The sequence below is a fragment of the Euprymna scolopes genome, chromosome 18, assembly GCF_053919585.1.
Source record: "Euprymna scolopes isolate OS-2025 chromosome 18, ASM5391958v1, whole genome shotgun sequence".
Lineage (NCBI taxonomy): Eukaryota > Metazoa > Mollusca > Cephalopoda > Sepiida > Sepiolidae > Euprymna > Euprymna scolopes.
In genome coordinates, this window is record NC_136499.1 from 7,794,763 (window position 1) to 7,812,262 (window position 17,500).

Genomic DNA, 17,500 nt, shown 5'->3' on the forward strand with positions numbered 1-17,500 from the left:
TTTTTTAAAACGAAATTACGTTTATTAAAATCCATTATTTCTGAGTAACTTTTTTTTTCCAGAAAGATAAAACCCTGAATTTTATCATATAGAAAACAGAATAATGTAAAACTTTTTCTACTATTTTTAATTCAATTTTAAATGTTAAATTTTCCCAAAAAGTTAACAATTGACATTTTTTGTCTTGCACAAAAAACGTACTTAAATATTAAAAAAAAAGGGTTTTTGAAATAATTAATTAATTTATTTATTGTCTAACTAAGATTAGGATGATTTTCTAAGAGAATATGCAAAACTATTATAATATAAGTACCTGAATTTCAAATAATTCCACTTATTCATATAGGTAACCAGATATTCGCGTTGACGTAGAGTTCAGATCGACTCTGTTTACGTTTTCGTCTGATAAAAAGCAAACTATGGAAGACCAAACAGGCCAAAAAAAAACTTATTTTTCAGTGACGAAAATTTCAATGTATTATTAAGCTGAGGCTGGCCAGTACCAGATGGGTGACCATTTGTATGCGTTTGGTTTTTAATGTGTATGTGGGCCAGACTCCCCAAAATGGGGGGGGGGCAATTTAAAGCAGAATAAAAAAAAAATTATTTCAGCGCGTTTGGTCCACCATAGTCAAAGGCGGCAAACGTTTTCAAACGGGATCGAAAAAAAAGATGCTATTTTTAACACAAAGGGCACAATATTTATCGAATTTTTTTTTTTTGGTATCGATTATTCAAAGCATGCCCTGTTTAATAATGGTCATACATTATTCGGCTCGCTAAAAAAAAATTGTTAATTTATTTATCAAAAATTTTAAAATAGCTTTTTTCGTATAAATATTAAAAAAATTTTTTTTTGTTTTGCTTAACTTAAATTAATTATTTTACTTAACATATTCACCGAATTTCACACTTCAAAACTCAAAAGCGGGATAATTAAACACAATCGAAGTTCTGATATTCAGACGTCAAGGTATGCAAACAATTTTTTTTTTTTTTTTTTGAATCTATAATTCTGTCCCTTACAACACAATGTTGATTTCAGTCTCAGATGATTATTTTAAGCATATTTGTTCCCACTTCAAAACAAGGGGGGGTTTTGTAAGCAAAAAAAAAAATATATATATAAATATCGTTTATGAAAAATAAGTACACTGTTATAAAGTTCATTCTTCTCCTAATAATCGCTGAAAATTTCGTATTGATCGGATAATTACCTGATTTTTGGTAGATTTTTAAAAAGACGGTCCGTCAAAAAGTACTGACCTGCCCCCCCCCCCAGTTTTGGCGGTGCCTAAGCTATGAATTCAGAATTCAAAATTTAGCAAGTTTTATTCAACTAAACGAAACGTTGACTTATAAGTACGATTGTTAAACGTTAAACAACTCACAAAAAATTATAAAACAAATAAAAGAAAAATTAAGACACGCAATAATAGGGGAAAAATGTTTTTAGAGGCAAGAGACAGTATTAATTAAATAGAAAGAAAAAGAAAAAGAATGAGAAAACGTGGCGAAGAGATCCGAGGTGTGTGTGTGTGTGTGTGAGAGAGAGAGAGAGAGAGAGAGAAAGAGAGAGAGAGAGAGAGAGAGAGAATGTGCCATATGTTTTTTTTAGAATATAAACACATTTTTACATTGAGAATTCCTTAGTCTGCATGCGTATACCATATAATGTACGTGAATCACGCACATTATAGAAAGAGTATATATATATATATATATATATATATATATATATATATATATATATATATATATATATATATATATATATATATATAAAAGAGGGAGAGAGCGAGTGTATGAGAGAGAGATATGAATAAGAGATGGAGAGGGCGAAAGCGAGAGAAAGGTGGGAAAGGCGTTGAAGATTGTTGCTTCGTCTTGGCTGTTCATCTTCTCACCCCGCTCCGCTTCTGTCGCAACGAGTACGCGTCCGCTTCGAGGTTAACGCGTTTGACTGGTTGTTTACAGGTTCGAAAAGAATCTCTTAAAGGTAACATGTTCTACAGGATGGAGATGCTTGTTTTTTTTTAAGAGAACAGGGGGAAAGTTCAAGATGTTGAGGAAGTCCAAGGCGACCCCGGGGTGATAGTGGTTGGCGAGTAGGTGGCCGGTGAGGTTTTTAGGGCCAAAGCGGGCGATTGAAAATGAAAGCACACACACCGCCCTACATAGCATACCGGGGCACTGGGCAGACCCTGGTTTTCAATAACAAAGACTCGACACACACACACACACACACACACACACACACACACACACACACACACACACACACACACACACGTTTAATATATTTATGTCTCTCCTTCCTACATATCCGTACATTTATCAAAGTCTCTATATTCTATATATCAATATTTATCTATATCTTTCTGTATATATTAGTGCACTGACTACACTGGCAAGACCACAGGGGAGACAACCGATACAGCGAAACTAAAGCCAGGACACTATATACACAAATGTACGCGGTTACCTCCATTTTAAGTGGTGACCTCCATGTAAAAAAAAAAAGAATTTACGTAAATTTGGGCATATTTTAATGATTTCAAAATATAGATTCTTTTTTACTAATTGCTATAAAATTTAAGCCATAGAATTGTATTATAATCTTTAAAAATCCTGCAAATTTTCATGTAGTTTCGTCCCATAGAACCAAAAATATGAACGTTTCAATATTCAGTTTGGCTACGAGTATAGATATAGGCACGGCCAAAAAAAATGAAAGAAAAACCAATGAATTAAAATCCATTATTCTTGAGCAAAAATAAAAGCCTGAATTTTATCATATAATATAAAACTTTTTCTACTATTTTTGATAGAATTTTAAATAAAAAAAAACAAAAAACAAAACAAAAAAAAACACCAATTCATCGCCATTTTCGTCTCAATGAATAACACATTAAAATATTTTATTAAAACGTTTCTGAATCAATTTTTTTAATAAATATTTAAGATGATTTGCTGTAAGAATATGCAGATATATTATAACATAAATACATGAATTTCAAATAATGCCATGTTTTATCTCAGGATAGATTTCACGTGGCGAAATGAAAAAACAAATCGAAAATTTAATGATACTTTGGGAGAAACTACGGTGGCCTTTACATGACTAAAAGAATTTCATTTAGTCCTGTGAATTCATATGTATTTTTAACGTTTCTTTTCACGATAAAGTGATGAATCAACTTTATAAAGATATATATATATATATATATATATATATATATATATATATATATCTTTATATATATATATATATTATATATATATATATACTTAATTTACTCACATAAAATTAATATACGAAAGTATAGATTTATGCGTAAGCTTTAAGTATTTACTTCAAAAGTGTTCAATATATAGGTAGAACTAGTTAGTAAGTTATAAAATGTATATGGCGATTAAGCTACACTGAATATTCCGCGTTGCATCCACTTTAGGATTCTTCAGGCTTAAGAATCCTAAAGTGGATGAAACGCGGAATATTCAGTGTAGCTTAATCGCCATAAACATTTTATAACTTATATATATATATATATATATATATATATATATATATATATATACATACACACATATATATATATACATGTATATATATATATACACACATATATATACGCACGTGTGTGTATTTATATATATATACATACACACACATGTGTACATACATACATACACACACATATTGTTTAGCTAAATTCCTTGTATTTTAGTTCTTTAGTTAATTTTTTTTTTACATGTAGATATGTCCACGTCTCTCCATCTTTTACAAATCCATTTGGTCGGTCTGCATGCTTATATATTTCATAGCACAACCATACAGATTCTTTATAGTACACTATAAATAGACGTAATAGTATAATTTCGGCTCAAACGGACACCTACCAAATCTCCATTAGCAAGAAAAATACAACACATTAATAGAAACAAGCTGACCTGTGGAAATTCCACAGCGGCATCTTTTCTATATAATATATTGCTACTGGGCATTCTGTGGACATTCAGCATGGATGGCAACCCGGCGATTTTATTGTAGCCCTTTTGTTAAAGCTGTAAAATTATTTATCTAAGTAATCTGGTTATTGTAACATCAGAATATAACAGGTTATTACAGTTTAGCTCCAATATTCTTATAGGAGTCTGGGATATGCTTGCATTGTATGGACACCCGGAGCGAACGGAAACCCCACGATATCATTATACCATCTTTAGACCAAACAGATACTTGTCTTGAATCTTAACCAGAAGACCAAGAAGGTATATTTTAGTTTCCAAAAATGACATACATTATATATATTATATATTTTAAATTTAATTTCGTTTTTTACATTGCGTCTTCGGTGATCGGGAGATCCTATTTATAAAAAACAAAAAAAAATATTAGGTGATAAGATACTACGAACATAAAAATAAACATATCTATATATGAACTTCAATCGAATAATTTATAATCTTAAAGCGTGACACACGTATGCACGTACGTTAAAAGTACTACTGTAATAATTTATAGATACAGGAAAATTGTATAATTTCATATATATATATATATATATATATATATATATATATATATATATATATATATTCATAGATACACGGAAAATAATATAGTTTCAGCCTCAGACAGAAAGACACAAAATATGTATTTAAATAGATTTGTCTTACAACAACAACAACAACAAAAATAACAATAATAATAATAATAGTAATAATAATAATAATCTTAATTAAAAGCGGTTTGTCTAAAGTTTCAAAGTCGATTTACTAAATAAACCTAAACTCAGTCCGACAATCTCAATGAACCTAAACTGTTAAAATGTGTCCAAGTATTTATCGACGAGACTATGTCTATAAATTTCAGTTTGAAATATTCTGTACGTCGCTCTGTCTCGCGTACGTTTGAAATACCATCACTAACTGGAGATAGATAGAGAGAGAGAGAGAGCGAGAGCGAGAGCGAGAGCGAGAGAGATTATATTCACTTATTTTTTTAGTGCATCCCCACGTCTCTAGAAGAGGATTGCGGATCGGTCTGTCATTCGTTCTAGACAAAGTTTCACTTTCTGCCTTTATCTGAGTGGTATTTTATTTCCTATTAATTTTTATTTGAGGATAATACACGTAACGACGTTGCAAAAGGTCAACTCAAAACGTTATCGTGCTTTCAAGAAATACTGATTGGAAGGCCAACTTGCTCTTTCTCTCTCTCTCTCATATACATACATACATACATACATACATACATACATACATACATACATACATCTATTATATAAAAGTCAGTTTGCGTGTGTGTGAGTTACTTCCTTATAGGTTCCGAAACAACTGAGCCTATCTTTTGCAAATTTCTTACAAAGTTATTTTATATATCTGGTAGTGTAACTTAAATATGTTATGTACAGAAATGCGTCGAATATGTATCAAAGATCGAAAAAATCCGATCATTAAAATTATCTTTCTTCTTATAGATAAAAAAGAATTTTAACAGAGGAATATTTTACGTTACACCGGCTAGGGAGATAATAAAATCTCGACAAATAATTTCTTCTTAGGATAAAACAGATTTGCTTGTATCTGGAAACAGTACAGGGGTTGCGCATTCGACCACGAATCGAATGATCCCCTATTGAAGCCCGGATGTACCTCACCATTTTATTTTAATTTTTCTCATTAATGAATTCAATTTACAATAAGAGAAGAGGTACCATTTAAAATTGTGCAAATCATTTCTTTGTTTGAATATTTTAAAATTAAACATTAATTAGAAGCGACTTTTCTTAGCATTCATCGTCAAGCCGAAATATTAGCAACACTAGAATATTTCAATTAAAAGTCAAATATGAACAGGTAAAATCATAGAGGAAAAAAAGGCGAATCAAATGAGGTATAGGTTGTTTAAAGAGTTACATTAAAATTTGCTTAAATTTGCAGTTTTTGAAAAAATTATAAGTGCGGACTCTCTTTTTGCCGGCACTTTATATATACACTCATGTAAATATTTTTTTTTGTGTGTGTGTATTGATATTCATATTAAAAACCCTTTTTTCTATTTATTTAAAAAGAAAAATACAACCTTGTTATATATGGGTAATTATATATATTATATGGGTAATTATATATATATATATATATATATATATATAAATAATACTAACATATGTTATATATATAACATACTAACATATGTATGTAATATATATATAACATACATATGTCAGTATGTTATATATATATATATATATAACATATATTTTAGTACGTTATATATATCAATATATAATACACGTATGTTAGTGCGTTATATATATGCATATATAACATACATATGTTAGTACGGTATATATATACATATATAACATACATATGTTAGTACGTTATATATATATATATATATATTTATATGAGTACGTTATATATGTATAACATAAATATTTTAGTACGTTATATATGTAACATACATATATATAACATACTAACATATGTATGTTTATATAAATATATATATTGCATATATATATATATATATATGTATTAATATAAGCATACATAACATACTTACATATGTCTGTTTGTATATATATATAACATACTTACATATATATATAACATATATATATATATGTATGCTATATATATAACATACATATATGTATGTTATATATATATAACATACATATATATATAACATATATATAACATACATATATATATAACATACATATATATAACATACATATATATAACATACATATAACATGTAAATAACATATATAACATACATATATATATAACATATATATATAACATACATATATATATAACATATATATAACATACATATATATATAACATATATATAACATACATATATATATAACATATATATATAACATACATATATATATAACATATATATATAACATACATATATAACATATATATGTATAACATACATATATATATATATAACATATATATAACATATATATATGACATACATATATATATAACATACATATATATATATATATAACATATATATATATAACATATATATATATAACATATATATATATATATAACATATATATATAACATATATATATATATAACATATATATATATAACATACACATATATATATAACATACATATATATATAACATACATATATATATATAACATATATATATATGTATGTTATATATATATGTAACATACATATATATATAACATACATATATATATATATATAACATACATATATATATATAACATACATATATATATAACATACATATATATATAACATACATATATATATATAACATACATATATATATAACATACATATATATATAACATATATATATATATAACATATATATATATATGTTATATATATGTAACATATATATAACATATATATATAACATACATATATATATATATTACATACATATATATATAACATACATATATATATAACATACATATATATATAACATACATATATATATAACATACATATATATATAACATACATATATATATAACATACATATATATATATATAACATATATATATATATAACATATATATATATAACATATATATATAACATATATATATATAACATATATATATATAACATATATATATAACATATATATATATGTATGTTATATATATATGTAACATATATATATACATATATATATGTATGTTATATATATATATATATGTAACACATATATACATATAACATACATATATATATATAACGTACATATATATAACATACACATGTATATATATATATAACATTTGTATATATATATATATATATATATATATATATATATATATATATATATAGATATAAAAATCAAAAAACTTGATTAATCGTAGTTCAACATTTCTAAAAGAGTAGACATATTTCCACTTTTCTCATCTGCTGAATGAAACAGTCCTTAGTCATTGGTTATTTTTTTTTCTTTTCCAATCTGACAAGGACGAGACGTCAACTACTCATCTACACAAATTTCGTGTCTATAACCAGTTCTATTCGTTGCTCAATCGTTTAGACTTTCTTCCCAATAAATATTATTTGAAAGGTTTTAAGATAAATCGTGCACTTGTTGAGTCTTTTATCGATGCCTTTAATTTCAGTGCGGCGTCATACCGAAGATTTACTAGAATAAATCATAATAAATCATACGATTTGAAAAATTAAACGTTGGAACGTTATAAAATTTCAAGTCTCAATTGTGAGAACGGCCATAAATATGTGCTGGCGGCTTTGGACTGAAGTGAATCAAGCGCTTTGAAGTTTTTTTTTTATAAAGTACATTTTTCTGCAATCAATCCAGCTCATTTTGATATATTATTTTCGTGTGTTTGTCAGGGTGAAATTTGAAATAACATTTTCCTTCTTTTGTCAGGCAGTCTATAACATATAGAATAACGTTTTCGTTGGTGTATCAATCTGAAGTTTAGAATGGCATTTTCCTTTGTAGATATTGACATGCTGCCCACCTCCACAAGAAGTGACACAAGGTCGGAAAGTGGGGATGTTCAGCTAGCACTTCTAAAGGAAGGCCACTTTGGCCTAAAAAGAAAAAATGGCTGGGCATCCACACCGACATTCCTCAGGCAACAAGCATTAAACATGCCCCAACCGAAATCCGGGTGGCAAAGCCTGGGAGGGTAGGCTTCTGAAGTTATTCTCAGACGGCGTAACCTAGTCCAACAAGTACTGGGCCAGTTCCTGGCCACGCACCTGTTGGGCTGATTGTCAAGAACAGATTATTGAGTGGGACTTTCTACCTAGGTTTCCAAGCAACCGAAGCAGCAACCTAATAATGCAAAGATGTGGGCATTTCCCTTAGTAAATCAGCCTTTTTCTTACGAGGTCAATCTAAAATTTTAAATATCATTTTCGTTGCTATGCCTTTTTTTTACATGGAGATCACCACTTATCAAGGCCCAATGGCCACTCAGGGATAAGGGTTATTGGTGTACAGTAATCAAAGGGATAGTGTAGCAATAGTATTGGAGAATTGGTGAGGTGGCATTACTTAGGGGGGACGGGTCATCAGGAATTTGTTTGCGTTGGACTTGAAGACATCCAGGATGAAGTCGAGAGGGAAACAGGCAAGCGGAACAGAGTTCCACAGGCGTGCAATTCTAAGAAAGAAGCTTTGTTCATGGTATCTACGTTTTGATTTAGGCACAGATAGGGAGTGGGAGAAATTATTGACGGTGGTTTCAGCTAGTCGGGTGTTTTTTGAGAAAGATTGGCGAGGGGGGGACCAGAGAATGGAGCTCAGACGAGCACCTGCCATGGAAGTAACGATAGAACAATGACAGGCTCGCTACGTCTCTTCTGTGGGAAAGAGATTGCAGGGTAGAGAAAAGGGCATCCCCCACCAAGCCACGGAGTCTATTTTATACTCCGTCAAGGCAGGATAGGCTGTTTTTTGCAGTCCCCGCCCAGATGTGGCAGCAGTACTCCATCTTTGGACGTATTTGGCTCTTATAGAGATAGAGAATTGCATCATTAGTGAGATATCTTCTGGAGCGGTAGAAGGATCCCACCATTTTCCAGCGACCTTGGCAACATACTTGATGTATATGTTCCATTTAAGATCAGTTGTAAAGGTCAAACCCAGGAGCTTACCAAATCCTGGGGCCTTCCTTAGACGAGAGCCATCCATTTCAATTGATGCCAGATGGGGATCAGAGCGTTTATGATGTAGAGATAGGAGCTTGGTCTTAGATGCATTAAAGGTAACCAGCCACCTCTTTCCCCACTGTACCACGCGCTCGAGATCAGAGGAGAGAGAATCACAGAGAACATCATCATTTACGGCCTTTGATGTGTTGCCATAGATGGCCGTGTCATCAGCATAGATGTCAACGAAAGATTTTAGTATGTGTTTTGGGAGATCATTTATGTAGACCAGGAAGAGAGTTGAGCCCAGTATGGACCCCTGAGGGACTCCAGCATTAATACTGTGGGCCTCTGATTTCTGCCCATCAACCACTACTCTTATGAGCCTATCAGATAGAAATGATTTAATGATAGAGAAAACATTTCCAGTTATACCGTAGCTGGAAATCTTGTGTAGTAGGCCTTTATGCCAAACCTTATCGAAGGCCTTTGATATGTCGAGAGCAATTGCCCTAGAAATGAAGCCTTTTTCGAGAGATTCGCTAATCCTATGAGATATAACCGTTAGCACATCTGCTGTAGATCTACCAGAGCGGAAACCATATTGCGTGTCGCTAAGAAGGTTATTTCTGCTGAGGTGGTTGACTACTTCTCTATTGTGGATTCCAGCAACTTACTCATGATACACAGGAGACTTATTGGTCTGTACTGAGAGAGGGATGACTTATCACCTTAATTCTTAAATATAGGGCATACTGATGAGGTTTTCCAGGGTGTTGGAAAGCACTTCTCCTTAAGGCAACACTTAAACAGTTTGGAAAGTATGGGGGCAAGTTCTGGTTGTAATTTTTTTAACACTATAATTTGAATACCGTCAGGACCAGTTGCTTTACTGGAGTCAAGGTTCTTGATTAGCTTGGCGACCTCATGCTTATTTGACGTTTGAAATAGCATTTTTATTCAATTTAATTTGTGGAACAACAGTTCTTGCTTTGTGTTGAATGTGTTTGAAAAATATATTTTCAAATTCTATTTCTATTCAAATCAGATGGAAATAAAAATACCGGACACAACAAAAGAATAACAAATCGTTCTCTTTTATAACTTAAAAATATTAAAATGCTTGATTTTAAAATAGTGATATTTGAAATAACAATGGCATTACGACAACAATCGACGGATGTGTGACCTAAAAAATAAACGATGAAATCTTTGACGTTAAAAGATGTTATAAACACACACGACAGGATTTCCTTTAATGTGGAAAAGAAACTTCTTTGAAAATTCGAATCAAATTGTAAGATTTAAGATGAACCAGAAAGAATAAAAATAAATATTGGCGCAAAAATGAAGAAATTTTATTTGGAGAAATCATAATTGTACCGTTGTCCGGGAACCAACGCGCTGTAGCCTCAGTCGCAAAGCAGATTAAGAATAGGAAAGAACTTCAACTCGATTTTCATGTTGTATAATGACATTTATTTTCTCATTCTATTGTTACGCTGTGACCTCCATCAGGTGGTCGTCTTTTTGAACATGCGCTCGAACGTCATCGACATCACTAACGTGATCGTGCTCTCTAATGTGCCCTTTCTCTTTTGTAGTTTACCGGTGACGTCATTTCGCATGCATTTACATAGGAGCATCCGCGCTTTGTTACATAATTTCTTGGTTGAAAAAGTTAATCTATTGGAACGAAAAAATCTTCTGATCATCCTGTCGATTACAGATTACACGCGTTGGGAGTTAGGTTGGAGTTAAACTATTGTGTGTGTGTGTTTATTTTTACTTGAGGGTTACCAGTTATCAAGGCAGGATGCAACCCCAGGATAAGCGTTAAGTGGTAGGTGGTTAGAGAGACAACGCCATGATGGTCAATAATTGTGGAATTTGGGTAGAATTCAATTATTTAATAGACACAGTTTAACATGAGCTTGTTTATATTTGTCTTGAAAACGTCCATGTTATAGTCAGCTGGTAATCAACCTCGCGGTATTGTGTTCTACAGACGGACAGCTGTAAGGTAGAAAATCTTCTTGTAGAAATTTCCTTAAGTTTAAAGTATATAGAACGTGTTGATAGTTGTTGTAGCTAGACGATAGTTTGTTACGAACGTTTTACAAGGGAGACAAGAGATGAAAGCTCAGTCGAGTACCTATAATAAAAGTAATGAGATAGACTGGAAACATCTAACAGAGAGAAGATAGGGAGGCTAAAACGCCCTCGTCCGTTAAATTTCGAAAACAATTATATACCCTGTTAAGACAGGAAAGGATACTCTTAGAAGCTCATCCCCAGATGTCGCAGCAGTACTCCATCTTGGGTTGCATTTGATTCTTGTACAGGTAAAGGATAGTGCCAAGAGTGATTGAATGACCAATGATTTTGGCAACGGGTCCGGTCTTCTATTTCAGGTCAAGGGTTAAAGGTCAATCTCAGAAGTTTGGCAAAGCAAGTTGCTTTCTCAAAACAAGAGCTGTTTATTTCAATTGAGGCTAAATTAGGATTTGAGCGTGAATGGTGAAAAGATAGAAACTTGGTTTTGAATGAATTAAAATGTAACTAGACATTTTTTTTTGTACCACACGTTGCATGTCGGAAGAGAAAGAATAAGAAAAACCCTGGTCATTGCCGGTTTGCACAGAACCAGCCTCACTCTTTCATGCAACAAGCCTGATTGTGCGGTAGAATAGGGGCGATGCAATTCCCAAATGGTCATTCAACTTGTACTGGCCAGGCGCAATGTTGGCAAACGTCGGGGATCTAACGAATACTTGTGTGTCAACGCTATTATACCGTATATTATTGTTTACAACGACGTGTACAGTCAATAGAAGCACAGTTACGACTTTTCGTGTACACTATGTTCGTTATTTTCCTAAAACAATCGAAATCGGTTTTCAAGAATCCATTGATAACAAAAATAAGCAAAATGGAAGAAATTAGTCGATGGTGACCCGAATTTTCCACTACAACAAGATGTAGGGGAAAGTGCTACCCATTTCCCAGGATTATTCCACAAACACTTGATGAGTGTTTAACCGGAGGGCATCAAGTACCATTTTGTGAAGTTTTGGGTATGACTTCTCCGAGGATTGAACTCGAGTCTTTTGTTCCATTAGGTAACATTCTTATGAGTACGTTAAAGAAGTTAGTACACGTAAGCAACCTGACCAGTTGGAAATTATATATATATATATATATATATATATATATATATATATATATATATATATATATATGACAAATGTCTTTATTCCAAATTCCAAGATATTGACCATTTCACAATTTATTCCTTTCAGTACGTTGACATGCACAATTATTGACTGCACTTGTTTCGGAGCGCAAACTCATTCATTTTATCATGATATTAGAATATAGACTTTTGTCATTTATTTGTTATATAGGCTGTAATTACATTAAGCCTCATAAATTAAAGGATTGTTATGCATAAAATGTCAAACATAATTGAAAAAAAACACACATTTCCATATAAATATGTATACAAAAACACATACGCACATATATTTTAATTGAAATCATGTTTAATTTCAGAAGAATTTCCGATGGGTAGCTGATCTGCACTAGTTTTGGAGATGAAAAAGATTTTTCGGTGGCCAGCTAATCAGTATGAGTATTGGATTTAAAAAAAACTTACATGACAAAGAAAGTTCAAAAATGTTAAGTGTTTAACTATCGGTAACTTTTTCATCGAGATTTAGGGGAGAAAGCCACTCCTTTCACATGATTAGTCCACTTACCTTTGATTCGTTACATTTTAATGCTGAGTGTTTAGCATTTTTTATTTTTTTCTTTGTTATATGACTCGGAGGGGAATTGAACCTTGGCATCTCAACCCAATAAGAGAGCACTAATAGTCGAGAACTACTCCTAAATCTGTATCAATGGCGCAAGAATGTAATGTAAAACTCAAGAGTATCCTTGTATTTTCTCAGCAAACTCATGAGTTCTACATTGTATTAGCACACACCATAAACAATCGAATGCAGAGTTATATCATCTTGTCATGTAACTCGCAAAATGGCGTTCTAAACAACCGCTGTTTGTAAGTGCAAGAACATTTCAAAAACATGCAAAACTACTTGTTTGTTCTCTATACAAAATTGAAATAATGATCCACTATGGCAATGTAAGTATGCATAACATATAGATTATGTTCGGAAACAGTAGAGGCTTGCGTCCATTGCTGTTCCATCGCTTTTTTTTTTTCTTTTTTTAGCGCGAACTGAGTGTCGGCGATTACCGACCCGCGCACTGGCCCGACTGAGTAAACTAATATATATATATTGCGGCAAGAGCAAACAAAAGGAAATGGGCCAGGTTGAAAAACGAGATGACCGATTTTCAAAAAGAGGTGTGTCAAGCTGATTAGCGACCTTTTTAAATATATTTTACTAGAAAAGGCTTGCCATGAGAAACGCAAAACAACGACAAATAATTAGAAACTCATTTGGAATGCATTATGCAAATACACGAAGTATTTCTTTAACACTTTATAAAAACACTGGTAACGTGGTAACGAAATTTAAAAGACATACAAACATACATACATATATATATATATATATATATATATATATATATATATATATATATATATATTATAAAGCCACCTAGCATTGCCCGGTCGTAAAACACGCTTAAATACGATATTTTGACAATTGATGGTATTTATTATAATGTACCTAATATGAAGTAATACTTTCAATAGTAAAAAAAAACAAAAAAAAAAACAAAACAAACTCGTGTGCCACCACCGTGAATCGAAACCAACCCGTTTTCTTTACGGTTTACTTTTTCCTTTGTCGTTAATGCCTGAGGTATAAAGGCCTGTTGCTGCAAGAATAAAAATTAAAATACGAAATAATAGCTATTATATTATGCATGGATGTTCGTAATGCCGCCGTTCGACCGTCACCTGACAAATATCGTTTAATAAATTTTCACTTTTGCACAGTTTCCTTGGCTAACATCCAAATATAAAGTTTCGCATGAGTTCACATAACCTGTATATTACATTTAATGTCTGCAGACCAAAAGCTGATAGGATATACATATATTATATATATATACATATATTATATATACACATATATGTATGTATCTATATTTATATATACATGTATACATACACATATTATATATTATATATACATATATATATATTATATATACATATATATACATATATATACATATATATACATATATATACATATATATACATATATTATATATACATATATATATACATATATAAACACATATATTATATATACATATATATATACGTATATTATATATACATATATATATATATACGTATATTATATATACATATATTATATATACATAAATTATATATACATATATTATATATACACATATATATACATATATATACACATATATATACATATATTATATATATACATATATATACATATATTATATATACATATATATACATATATTATATATACATATATATACATATATTATATATACATATATATACATATATTATAAATACATATATATACATATATTATATATACATATATATACATATATTATATATACATATATATATATACATATATTATATATACATATATATATACATATATTATATATACATATATATATACATATATTATATATACATATATATATACATATATTATATATACATATATATATACATATATTATATATACATATATATATACATATATATATACATACATATATCTACATATATATATACATACATATATCTACATATATTATACATACATATATCTACATATATTATACATACATATATCTACATATATTATACATACATATATCTACATATATTATATATACATATATTATATACACATATATACACATCATATATATACATCATATATATACATATATTATATACATATATATACGAACGTGTATATACATACATATACATACATACACACCTATACATACATATATATACATACATATGCATATACACATACATATATACATACATATACATACATATATATACATACAAATATATTTATACATACATATACATATACATACATATACATACATACATATAAATACAAATAAATATACAGATTATATATACATATATATACACACATATTATATCTACATATATATACACCCATATTATATATACATACACCTATATTATATATACATATATATACACCCATATATATATATATACCCATATTATATATGCATATATATACCCATATTATATATACATATATATACATATTATATATACATATATATACATATTATATATACATATATATATACACATTATATATACACATATATATACACATATTATATATACATATATATATACCCATATTATATATACATATATATATACCCATATTATATATACATATATATATACCCATATTATATATACATATATATATACCCATATTATATATACATATATATACCCATACCCATATTATATATACATATATATACCCATACCCATATTATATATACATATATATACCCATATTATATATACATATATATATACCCATATTATATATACATATATATATACCCATATTATATATACATATATATATACCCATATTATATATATACCCATATTATATATACATATATACCCATATTATATATACATATATATACCCATATTATATATACATACTTATATACACACATTATATATATATGCATATATACACACATATATTACATACATATGCAGATATATATTTTATATACATATACACATATATATTATATATACATATATACACAATATTATATATACATATATACACACATATATATACATGTATATACACATATTATATATAAATGTATATACACACACATATTATATATACATGTATATGCACACATATATTATATATACATACACGCATATATATTTGTCTAGCATTTCAACCCGGCGTTGGCCGGGTGTTTGGATGTGTATGTTGAGCAAAAAAAGGAGTGCTAGTAGGAAGGCAGGCTCGAACCCATACCGCAAAGGAGAAAAAGAACGGGTAAAACCTAACCAATCCGGAAGCGACATTTTTTTTAAAAATTAAGGCTAAACAATCTGAAGGAGAAGAGAACTTTAAAAAATATCGGCGAAAATAATGACCCCCCTGTAGAAAAGTCCCTAGTTGAAGGGGAATATATTAATGTTTTTAGCCAATGTTTCGATATTTGTCGTATGAAAGGTTGAACTTTAAAAAAATACTGATCTTGGTAAAATCCGTCGCCTCTATTAAAAATTTACGGCAGAGATCCATGTCCAAGGAACCTATATCTAAAATTTCAAATGCGTAGACCCAAAATTGTCGGAGGAGTTTGGTAGAGTTCTCAAAAGTGAAATCGTTGAACTCTGACCCCTTAATCGCTTACTTTCTGGCCAAACACCGATCACATCGATTTTACCAACTCTCTGTTTATAGTATATCAATTTTCGAGTGTGTAGACTACAAATTGACAGAGTTATTGCGTAGGGAAATGTCCCCCGACACGCACACACATACAGACAGACACGTTCACTTTTATAGATATATAAATATACATATACATACATATATACACATATATTTTATATACACACATATACACATATATATATATATACATACATATACCCACATATATATACATATATATATACATATATTATACATATTATATATATACATACATATATTATATATACATATGTACAT